At 41.0% G+C, this 12,716-nt stretch overlaps 1 protein-coding gene across 2 annotated transcripts in view; it reads right to left on the reverse strand.

Annotated features, from left to right (window-relative positions):
- SERTM2 (serine rich and transmembrane domain containing 2) overlaps positions 1-3,957 on the reverse strand; it is a 28,767-nt gene extending 24,810 nt beyond the window's left edge. The window contains exon 1 of one of the 2 annotated variants that reach the window (XM_072123393.1): positions 3,938-3,957. The gene's annotated coding sequence lies outside the window, so the exon portion shown is untranslated. Of the gene's footprint in view, positions 1-823; positions 1,335-3,937 lie in introns of those variants that run through there. The other variant, XM_072123391.1, reaches the window with a different exon arrangement.
- Between the last annotated feature and the right edge of the window lie 8,759 nt (positions 3,958-12,716).

A 12,716-nucleotide genomic window follows, 5' to 3' on the forward strand; every position in this document is an offset into this window, starting at 1 on the left:
TATACAATACGTATACATTAGTATTCAGTGTGTTGTCTCTGCTATAACCTATAAAGGACCATTCAGCCAAAATGCTTCCCCTACACTAGGTCATTGACCTCTATTTTTCGGTGCACAATGGACGATATAATCGTATATTATATTGAAGTACCTTTGATATCCAGTGCAATTACTCATAAAGGTCAATGACCCACAAGTTTTTCTAGCTTGAAGATGTGGGTTTTACTACCCAGAACATAAGATGGAGCAGAGAGGACAACCTGTCCCTCACCACACATTAACCTCAAGTGTATGTTCTCTAAGGACAGTATATTATATTTTCTTAAAGGGGATTGTAAGGAATTGCATACTATTACAAATAACAAGTAATTGTCCAATCATCATCCAGAAGAGAGCCACTAATATAACAGATTGAAGCTAGATGATCACACTGAATGGGAAGTTTATAACAATACTTTGCAGGTGAGTAGTAACCACCCTTAGGTCTAATATAGATTTTTCCATATTTTAGTTGTGGATTAACCCTGTGCTTACAAATGCAAAATATTTAAAGGAGACCCCAAACTCAGATCCATATAATAAATGATCCTTTCTTCTATAGTGGACAGTGGAGTCATTTAACGTTTTATCAAATAAATGTAAGCTCCTTGTATTACAATCATATCACGGATACATTGTATGGATTATCTTTCAGAGATCTGATGAAACCTGAACCTGAGTCAACTCAAAGGTTACTTTATGTTAAATTATAACAGCAACATATTCCATGGCGCAGGACTAATAAAGTCCATTTTCAATGTTAATAAGTACAGTTAAGATTTACCTCTTAGAATATGACACCTTCATCTTCTTCCCTACATTGTAGGAGAGTCCCAGTTTTGTAGATATCTCCCGTGTCATGATGGATAAAAACTTTTGCTCCTGGATAACCGGACATGAATCCTCCCTATATGAAATAATAGCAGCAGTGTCTCTTGGATGAGCCACCTCCCCACCCTTGCAGGTCTCCTCTTTGTATATGGTTTAGGATCCAGGTATTTCCTTCCAATAGATCGGAGATGTGTATAGCCCAGACTCCCGTCTGCTAGAGTAGAGATTGCTTTGAATAAGTTCACTTTTCTATGGTCTTGAGGAGAAATCTGCAGGCATTAGCTCCACCTCATTAGGAGACAGGGATGCTCAGGAGCTTTGGGGAGGAGGTGGAGGCAGCGGCGGTGGAGGAGGAGAGAGAAAAAAAATAAGAAATCAGCTCTCAAATAACACGAACAAATAGTCTCCCTTTCCTGCCTAAATGCTTGGATTAGCCCTTTGTGTAGTTTGCAGCAGGTAGTGTATCTGCAGACACATCTCCATCACTGCTCAGTATGTGACACAGCTTGGGGACAGGCAAGCAATCGGCAATAAGCATCTGCCAGCAAAGGTCTAAAGACACTGAAGGTCACCGCAATTCTTTAGGTTAATGAATGTCAGCTATTGTTCTTCCTGCAGCTCTGCTGATAGAGTAGTGCATCTTCTGCCTTATGATATAGAGATGCATAAGGGTCAGGTAGGGACAGATGGCATAGAAAACATCCATTTTATGTAAATAACTAATAATAGAAAAAAACAATAAAAATAATCTCATATTATACCATGTTTACATCTGCAGGTTCCTCATAGACGTTTTCCAAAATGGCAATCCAAATATTGCAGCGTGAAATCAAGACGAAAACCTAAGAACCCCATCTTCTACTCCTGGGATGAGATGTGAACAGAGTCTTAGCTCTGCAGACTTGATTCTGCACTATAACGTAAATCCTCAACTGTGGATTAAATCATTGATGCATTTGTATTGATTTTTTTCATTGTCGTGTAATTAAAAGGTGAATAATAATCTTGATAGATCCTTGTGGAATATGTCTGTGTTATATAAACAAGGAGTAAAAAAAATGCACATTTCAATGAAAGGAATTAAATGTCTTTTATGGCATATAATTTGGAAATAAGGTACTCATATGACAGTATTGGCTACTCCCATAGAGAATATAGAATATATATACTGTACAAGTATAGACTGCCCATATATAAGTATAAGAATAGACTTCCCACACATAAGTATAGACTCCCCATATATAAGTATAGACTGCCCATATATAAGTATAGTCTGCCCATATATAAGTACAGACTGCCCACACATAAGTATAGACTGCCCACACATAAGTATAACTATAGACTGCTCACACATACATATAGACTGCCCACACATATTTTTTTGTCTCTCTGGTGGCCATGCCCTCAAAAAATATTGAGTGCACTACATTGGATTGGATATATCATAGACCCAAATAACCCATTGAAATTGATAATTATACCTTATCCCAGTGATGATGAACCTTTTAGAGACAGAGCACCCAAACTACAACCAAAACCCACTTTTATGTTGCAAAGTGCCAGCATGACAAATTAAGCAGGGACCTATTGATCCCTCCTCTATCACAAGTTTCAATAGTGTTGGCGTCCTGGGGACACCAATAAAATAGAAAGAAGATAGAGAAATCTTGATTGTAGATTTCCATCAAAGTCCCCTGAAGAGGAAAAATCATGGGAACCAGAGCAGAAGCTCCAACGATAATCCACCTCTGCCCACACCTGCTTGCTCCACGTGTAGTCCTGGCAGCCAATGAGGTGTCTTTTGCAATGCAGGAGAAAGCCTTGAGTCCTGTCTGGCAAATTCTTGGTGCCCACAGAAAGGGCTCTGAGTGCCACCTCTGGCACCCTTGCCAAAGGTTCGCCACCACTGCCTTATCCCATACATTGGGTCCAAGACGAAGCCCTTCTTCTCTAAAACTAGATGATATAAGCCCATTTGCTTATTTGCAAGTATATTAGAAAAAAATAAACTTAATACTCCCCTTGCGGTGCCCAGCCTCGGCACCTTCTTCTTCCTGCATCTCTTCTTCTGGTCTTTGGATTACTGGCATTGCACGTCTATGGGCTCTGCCAGTGCACACACTATGACAGGGCTGGTGACATCACCAAGTGTGTGCGCAGGCAGAGTGCAAGACCAGAAGTGGAGATGCAGGGAGAAGAGAACACCAGATGTAAGCCCCTATACTCAAATATATAAGATCAAGCTAGATAAGGGATTTAGATGTTAGTAGACCTTATTTTCTTGAATTCCTGATTGTATTTCCTTTTTTCTTTTATTTTCTATTTCCATTTTTATGGACTTTAACATGTACAAATATCCGTTAACCTAAGTGATGTTTCATTGTGAAAACAATGCACTGCACATGCAACGTCAATTCAAGATTTTCTTTAAAAAAATGTTTTTGTGCAGAATCACTCCACGCAAAATAAGATGACATAAATGTGTGAAAAAGTTTTGCACCTTTTAAAATGATTTGCACAAATTCTGCAAAAATGTTCACATATCTTTCTATAAACCGGGGCCATTTCGATAAGTAACACCAACAAACCCCCAGAACCCTATCGGTGGAACAAAAAAAAGAGAGAACTAAAATGTTGCAAGCGATAAATAGAAATAACGGAATGATTTTTTTTAATTGAGATAAAAAAAAATTGATCAACCCAAGACATCACAAATGCATAATATTGTGAGCTATCCATGAAGAACAGGGGTTTGTGATAGACAATGTGAATAGGGTCTTAGAGGTCCATGTGATATAATTGTAGTGAGCCTTTAAAGATATCATTGCTGTCGATAACATCTTATAATACTAAATACGATATATATGCTAGTATTGTTATGATTCCAATGTCCCCACATCGTGTGAGTGTCTGGGGTGGCTGCACCCGTCATGTCTTCCTCTCCGCTGCATTGTGCACCAGGTGCAGTTGCTTCCGTCCACAGCAGACAAGATATAAATGGGAAATCTTGGCTTTGTAAATGCCACCTCAGGCAAATGATATGATTTTTGAGCTTTCCCTTGATTACCTGCTTATCTCTCAGCCTCAGATCTTTACAGGCCCCACCTGCTATTCACAAGTCCATAGAAATGAGTTGTGCAGTAAGTCTGCTCCCTTTGTATGAATACATGTAATTGGGTAATTCAGTCTCGGTTGCATACCGTCTGATGATGCTGGGAATTTATTATTTTTCAGCCATCTGTTTCCAAATAGTTCATTATATCTTTAACCCTTTCACAGGAAGCAAAGTCAACCTATCACAAGGCAATGCTGTGTGCATGCCGTATACGCTTGTCATTGGGGAGATAGAATCTTGAGGAGATATTGCAGGTCTCACACTCAGATTATCACATCTTTATTCCTCCGGACTATTCGTGAATACAGAAGGCGGCAGAGAAGGCTCTGCAGGAAATGATATTGTCTTGTGTTGATGGTATTGTATAGCCACAGGGCCCGGTCAATAGCTTCAGTTCATTTCGCCCCGTCTACTAGTTACTGCTGACATTCATTGTTATATGTTTCCAAATGTGGAATCATTTTCCATTCTTTCTATTGTTATTTTTACTTTTCATAAAAACATTTCTCATTGTGAAAGAATGAAGTTTGTAGGGTACAAAGTCCCAAATGTCTCGTACAATGCCAATGTGATTTACCCTTTCATGCTGTAGATAATTTGAGAAATCATGACATACCACTTAGGCACTTAGGATGAACTCGCATCACACTCGCAACGCATGCTGCTCGGATCGCACGGCCCGAATGCTGCACACCGGGATTCAACTGACATGCTGAGTTCAGTCCCGGTGTGCAGCGTTCGGGCCATGTGATCCGAGCAGCATGCGTTGCAAGTGTGGTGCGAGTTCATAGCATCACACTTGCAAGTGTGGAACCGGCCTTGGACTGAATCCTTTATCGCAAAAGTTGCAGCTTATTTAACTCACAAGGAAATCAAGCTGCATGATACCCTGAAATACACCGTGGCAAAATCTTCCAAAATCATATCTCATATCAGAAATCTATGTGGGCTTTCACCCTTTGCAGTACAGTTTAGAAGCTACAGGTGAAGCCATGTTGTGCACTACTAGTCACTTTGTCTGTGGATACAGTCACATGGTGCGGTTTTAAATGTATTGAAAACGCATGTGGTTTTGCATGTTAACATGTGTTTGGCTGTTTTGAATCCATTTTATTTCTATAAGGGTGCGTTCACACGTTGCAGTTAAAACTGCATCGCAATCAGCTTTGAGGTGGTTTTAGGTGCAGTTTTGTCAATTGAACAGATAAAAGACATGAACTGAATGAGTGAATGACATTTGTGGAACAGGTTTCCCCTCCAAAATCAAATTCACTCTTTCAGTTCATGTCTTTCACCTGCTCAATTGACAAGACTGCACCTAAAACCACCTCAAAGCTGATTGCGATGCAGTTTTAACTGCAACGTGTGAACGTACCCTAAGTGTCAGCAGTTGTGAAAATGGTAACACAGCTGCTTATACTTCCAGAAATGAAGAAAATAGGATTCAAACCAGCCCAGTGCATAGTAATCACTCCTTGGGACACACTTGGTGTAATCTCTGGGGGTTCCAGCAGTGCAGTCACCACTGTATATGCTCTATGTATGGTGTAGATTTGTGTGTATTTGCTGTATGTGTGTTTATCTACTGCACTTGTTTGTATGGTGTGTGTATACTGTATGCTGTAGGTGCATGTTCATACTGTACGTGTATTTGGTGTGTATATACTGTATGTATGTGTGTTACATACATATATCTATGTATATGCAGTATTGCATGCATGTGGTGTGTTTATACTGTATGTATGTATGCATGTATTTGTACACGCACCGGCCACTTTATTAGGTACACCATGCTAGTAACGGGTTGGACCCCCTTTTGCCTTCAGAACTGCCTCAATTCTTTGTGGCATAGATTCAACAAGGTGCTGGAAGCATTCCTCAGAGATTTTGGTCCATATTGACATGATGGCATTACACAGTTGCCGCAGATTTGTCGGCTGCACATCCATGATGCGAATCTCCCGTTCCACCACTTCCCAAAGATGCTCTATTGCATTGAGATCTGGTGACTGTGGAGGCCATTTGAGTACAGTGACCTCATTGTCATGTTCAAGAAACCAGTCTGAGATGATTCCAGCTTTATGACATGGCGCATTATCCTGCTGAAAGTAGCCATCAGATGTTGGGTACATTGTGGTCATAAAGGGATGGACATGGTCAGCAACGATACTCAGGTAGGCTGTGGCGTTGCAACGATGCTCAATTGGTACCAAGGGGCCCAAAGAGTGCCAAGAAAATATTCCCCACACCATGACACCACCACCACCAGCCTGAACTGTTGATACAAGGCAGGATGGATCCATGCTTTCATGTTGTTGACGCCAAATTCTGACCCTACCATCCAAATGTCGCAGCAGAAATCAAGACTCATCAGACCAGGCAACGTTTTTCCAGTCTTCTACTGTCCAATTTCGATGAGCTTGTGCAAATTGTAGCCTCAGTTTTCTGTTCTTAGCTGAAAGGAGTGGCACCCGGTGTGGTCTTCTGCTGCTGTAGCCCATCTGCCTCAAAGTTCGATGTACTTTGCGTTCAGAGATGCTCTTCTGCCTACCTTGGTTCTAACGGGTGGCGATTTGAGTCACTGTTGCCTTTCTATCAGCTCGAACCAGTCTGCCCATTCTCCTCTGACCTCTGGCATCAACAAGGCATTTCCGCCCACAGAACTGCCGCTCACTGGATGTTTTTTCTTTTTCGGACCATTCTCTGTAAACCCTAGAGATGGTTGTGCGTGAAAATCCCAGTAGATCAGCAGTTTCTGAAATACTCAGACCAGCCCTTCTGGCACCAACAACCATGCCACGTTCAAAGGCACTCAAATCACCTTTCTTCCCCATACTGATGCTCGGTTTGAACTGCAGGAGATTGTCTTCACCAAGTCTACATGCCTAAATGCACTGAGTTGCCGTCATGTGATTGACTGATTAGAAATTAAGTGTTAACGAGCAGTTTGACAGGTGTACCTAATAAAGTGTCCGGTGAGTGTATATGGTGTATTATACAGTATGTGTGTTTATGCTCTAGGTGAGTGTTCATACCATATGTGTGTATGGTGTGTATTGCTGTTCACTGTTGTTTATTGGTTTATTACCTCCCAGGGCCATATATGACAATACACGATTCTTTTTTTTTGGTTTTGCGTTTCTGTTTTTTACTTCCCTCATTCCAAGAGCGATAACTTTTTTTATTTTTCCATTAACAGAAGTCTTGTACTTCTTAGTGCAAGTAAATATTACATGCAATGTACTGGAAAGCTGGACAAAACCAGGTCAAAACCAAGATGGCGCCGAAGGTACAATCTATAGTAAACAAACTCACATATAGCAGTCTTTGTTGCTTATACTGCCTAAAGCCTCTTTCTCCCGGCTAATGGGTTCACCTGCCACATTGCTTACACTTAATTTTCTATGGTGAAGGCATATAAATAAAATATAACTTTTATTAATATTATATTAAAAGAGAGTAAAATGTGTACTTTCAACCACCAAGATTATCTCACTGATCACTATGTGTCAGTATTGTAAGTATAGAGTGCGAGGGACCTACAGAAATAGTTACACAATAAAGGAATAGTTTCAACATATGGTGACTCTGCTATCTAAACCAGTGCACATTAGAAAAGGCATAGATCTCACCCATCTTGTCGTCACAGTGGGGGAGGTAAGGGTGATCCGTCACGGGTACTTCTAGGTCAGGATGAAGATGACTACACTGCCCCTATTGTGCCCTATGTTTTAAGATCTCCCTTAGTGTCCCAATGTTGCTCCCGCCCTAACAAGGACGGTCCCAAGCTTTCCCTGTAGGTTTAAAAAATAACCCTATTTTGCCCTATACATCCAGTATCCAGTCTTCCCGACGCGTTTCTAGTGCCACTCCTTGTGGAACTTTCATCAGGGGAATAGAAAAAATGATGAATGGCTGTAGGTCTGCCAACAGTGGTCTGTGGTGGTGGGTAACACAGTGGTGCACTCCACTCCTATAGCAGCCTTACTGACACATCCCAGGGGAGTTTTAAAGGGTGTTGGTCCATGTGACCAATTATCAGCCTACCATCTGATTGGATGAACCGTCATCCCATCTCACCTGTATTTTTTGCGCGCTTGAGATGTGTGGGGGTTGGAATATGGTAGGAACCTCATCATCGGGTAGCAATACATTTACCCTCCTGCTAGAGATTCCTTGCTGCACGTGTCCCCGTGTTGTGAAGGACGCCAACTTGCCACTTCCGGTGTGGCCGTAGCTCCGATACGTCACTTCCGGTGACGCGCATTACCACGTCATCGGTTGCCATGCATACGGAGACACGCCAGTCTTGATTCCAAATACGATCTGGGCGGCTGGCATTGCCATGGTAACCCACAGGGGGCCAGTGCCCATTCGTCTGGTTTCAGGGATTTCTTAACTACATGCAGCAGTGGCCGCCTTTGTATAACCCTGTGGAGTCACCTACATAGCGCCTATATATCCAACATTACAAAGGTCGTCTTTACTTTCGGATTACGCCAATATTTCGCAATTTATCAACCTGTAAACGACATTTGCCATGTAGTGTTCAGATTTTACTTAGGTAGTTTATTCAATGGCTAGTGGAACTATTACTGACACTCTATAAAGGTTGCTTTAGGGTTGGTCAGAGTGGAACAAATTTCGGTAGACTTCTTAATTGTTTCCCTCACTACGTATTTCTGAGCTGCTTAATTCATATTAAGGTACAGGATAAATGATGCATCACATAAAAGATTTTACCATATGTAAAAAGGTCCATAATGAGTACTCTATTTAGATAAAGGGTGCATATGATAGGTTCTCATTTAGGCCTTTTGGAGCTACTGTATCAAGGGCAACCACAAATGCAGTGGCTGCGTAGCCTGCCCTGTAATGCATATATGTAAGAGCTTCATAGCCAATGTGACTGGAAGATCATATGATATCCGATCCTTCATAAACTGTAGAACACGAGGTGTCATATATAGAGCAGTATGCACGTGTGGGCTGGAATATATAGGGAAAACAAAACTTGAACTAAGACGAAGGATTGGGGCTCATTTGGGCGACATCACCCACAATAGGGACACTCCAGTCGCCCGACATATGAACACATGCCATGCAGGAGATATCAACCACATTAAATTCATGGGGATTGATGTAGTGACCCCAAACCAAAGAGGGGGAGACTGGGATCGGGCTATACTGCAGAGAGAGACCAAGTGGATATTCAGATGTGATACAGTAGCTCCAAAAGGCCTAAATGAGAACCTATCATATGCACCCTTTATCTAAATAGAGTACTCATTATGGACCTTTTTACATATGGTAAAATCTTTTATGTGATGCATCATTTATCCTGTACCTTAATATGAATTAAGCAGCTCAGAAATACGTAGTGAGGGAAACAATTAAGAAGTCTACCGAAATTTGTTCCACTCTGACCAACCCTAAAGCAACTTTTATAGAGTGTCAGTAATAGTCCCACTAGCCATTGAATAAACTACCTAAGTAAAATCTGAACACTCCATGGCAAATGTCGTTTACAGGTTGATAAATTGCGAAATATTGGCGTAATCCGAAAGTAAAGACGACCTTTGTAATGTTGGATATATAGGCGCTATGTAGGTGACTCCACAGGGTTATACAAAGGCGGCCACTGCTGCATGTAGTTAAGAAATCCCTGAAACCAGATGAATGGGCACTGGCCCCCTGTGGGTTACCATGGCAATGCCAGCCGCCCAGATCGTATTTGGAATCAAGACTGGCGTGTCTCCGTATGCATGGCAACCGATGACGTGGTAATGTGCGTCACCGGAAGTGACGTATCGGAGCTACGGCCACACCGGAAGTGGCAAGTTGGCGTCCTTCACAACACGGGGACACGTGCAGCAAGGAATCTCTAGCAGGCGGGTAAATGTATTGCTACCCGATGATGAGGTTCCTACCATATTCCAACCCCCACACATCTCAAGCGCGCAAAAAATACAGGTGAGATGGGATGACGGTTTTACCTAAAATTACCTAAAATCTAATCTTGACAGATCAAGTGCTATGTGTAATGCAGTCTGAGTCACATTGACAACCACTTATATCATACAAGTAAAAGTAAAAGAATACACTATGCTCATTGATGACAACCATTTGATGTCATTTCAGTATGGATATCATGATTCATGCACAGAAATGGTAGGTTTGTAAAAATATGTTGTATTGGAATTTTTAAATGTTTTTCATATTATTCAGCTATACGTTCTGAGGACATGTAGCATTTTCCATTATGGTGCTATAGTATGTCGCAGTGGTTGGTCTACTAATAATTGTTCAAACATTTATGGAAATCTTTTATCTTGATTTACGCCCTATGGCTACACCACTGCTCGCAAGTAGATTTACAGTTGTTCTGGACATTTCAAGGATGCACTAAAGTCATTTGCTTTGCATTCGTTTGCATTTTGATGTACTTACCTGTGATTTGCAAATATACCGTAATATTATCTGTGGCCTCAGAGATCTGTAGGGCACCACATAATTGTTGTGTGCAGCTATTTCTCCCAGACCAGCAGTTTGAAAAACCTGGTACAAAAAGAATTTCAGCCCAGATTCTTCAGCCCTCATTTGCACGGCGGTTGGGGGGCATATTTACACCCCCATAGACCAGCAATGGGCGCTCGGTTCCATATAGAGCGGTGCCGTACCATGTGCCGTACGTGCGGCACTGTACCGTTCTGTAGGAGGGAGAAAGATATAACATGTCCTATCTTTCCTCGGAATACGGTGCCATGCCCCATATTTCTGGGCGGGTTAAGCATCGCTCACCCCCTCCTCTGCTCCCCGGCACCACCGTGCTATGGTAAGTCGGGCACACGTTAGTGTGAATTTAGTCTTTACCATCCACAGGAAGCCAATACAATTCAAAACAGTGGTTGAGCGAGCTGGGAGCATTAGACTATATTTACTATATTTAGCGAAGCTGTGCATTAGTGGGGCCCATAATAAAGGAAAAGTCACTTGAGAGTATACATAAGAAGACCCTATTTTAAGACTCTATGATACACATGGCTATAGGTCAAACACCAGGTTAAGACAACAGAAAATAAGGCAAAAATAGCTCATACTTCCTTGGTGTTCATTTCACAACCTGTAGTGAGCTAGGACCCCATTCATTGGTGATCTAGGGTCAAAAAATGAGTTCTTATAGTTATCAGTATAAAATTGTTATTCAGCCTGAAAATTGATGCCATGATATGACAACGACAAGTAGGTGCTTGGCTCTGGCATTGGAAAGAGGCTCAACCAGTTCAGCCCCCAGCCATCCAGAAGGCATCCTGAATTCACGTTCTGCTGAAGGTGATCATGGTGCTATGGGGAAAATTTCCAAGTTAAGTTAAAAGATATTTCTTTGGCTGTTTCTAACGTTCCTTGCTAGATCTTTTAGGCCTTACACTGAATACAGTCAGTGTTTCTTCATTTTCTTGGAGTACGTATGATCTTCACTTGACCGACATCAATGATTTCCTGCCCTGCCATGAATGTACTTTACCTTTGATGTGCGAGTGATGCTTGTCTGTGATATAATCATTTTACGCTTTAAGGTATATTTCTCAATAATGGAATAGTTAATGGTTTGGAACATTTAAGTCATTGTCTTGCTGTTTTCTCATCGCAGACGAAGAAAACAGATTGCTATCCCTTCTGATAAGGCAACAAAGGCAGTGTTAATCCGCCACCATGTGCTCTTATCAAATGATTGAGCTCTTAAGAGCAGATGATAATTGTATGTCTGCTAAGTACAGTATATTTCATTATGTCAAGAGAAATTCAAGCTGTCAAGTATGGGAGAGGCGCATACAATCTGCTTTTATATGTTTCAATGATTTCAAATTGCAGAATAAAATTCAAGAGAGATGTTAAGTAAATTGGTAATTCAATCAACGAACAAAGAACCTGTGTTTTAAACTATCAATTTATGAAATTAAGGTTTGTCTGTAATGTTTTAAACTGGTCACTTGAGTTTTGCACATAATTCTACTATTGCGATGTCCCTATTCACATTATTCTTCTACTGCGACTTCCCAACACACATTATTCCACTTTTGTGACATCACTGTGCACATTTTTACTGTACTGTGACATCACTGTGCACATTGTTCCACTATTGTGACATCCCTATAAACAATAATCCACTATTGGGACAGTACTGTGACAGCACTACGCAAATAATTCCAATAGTGGGACCTCACTATGAACATTCCATTGTGACATCAATTTTCACATTATTCAACTACTATGACATCACTATGCACGCTATTCTACTACTGTGACATCACTATGCACATTCCACTATTGTGACATCATTTTTCACATTATTCCACTTCTATGACATCACTTTGGACACTATTTATAGCACTATAGCACTATGCACATTTTTTCAGTACTGTGACATCACTGTGCACACATTATTCCACTATGGTGACATCACTGTAGACGTTTACCTGTACTGTGACATAACTATGCACATTATTCTATTACTGTGCACACTATGCTAATTATCCCACTATTGTGTAATGCACTATGTACATTATTTCAATATTGTGACATCACTATGATCAATTCCACTGTTGTGACATCACTATACACCTTTATCAAAATACTTGAGGATACTGGAAGTGTCAATAGAAACCAATCCTATATCATTGTAGTATATACTACAATATTTTACTGTCTTTCTTTTTGCCTTCAATGGATC

This window comes from Engystomops pustulosus, chromosome 9 (assembly GCF_040894005.1).
Source record: "Engystomops pustulosus chromosome 9, aEngPut4.maternal, whole genome shotgun sequence".
In the NCBI taxonomy this organism is placed as follows: Eukaryota; Metazoa; Chordata; class Amphibia; order Anura; family Leptodactylidae; genus Engystomops; species Engystomops pustulosus.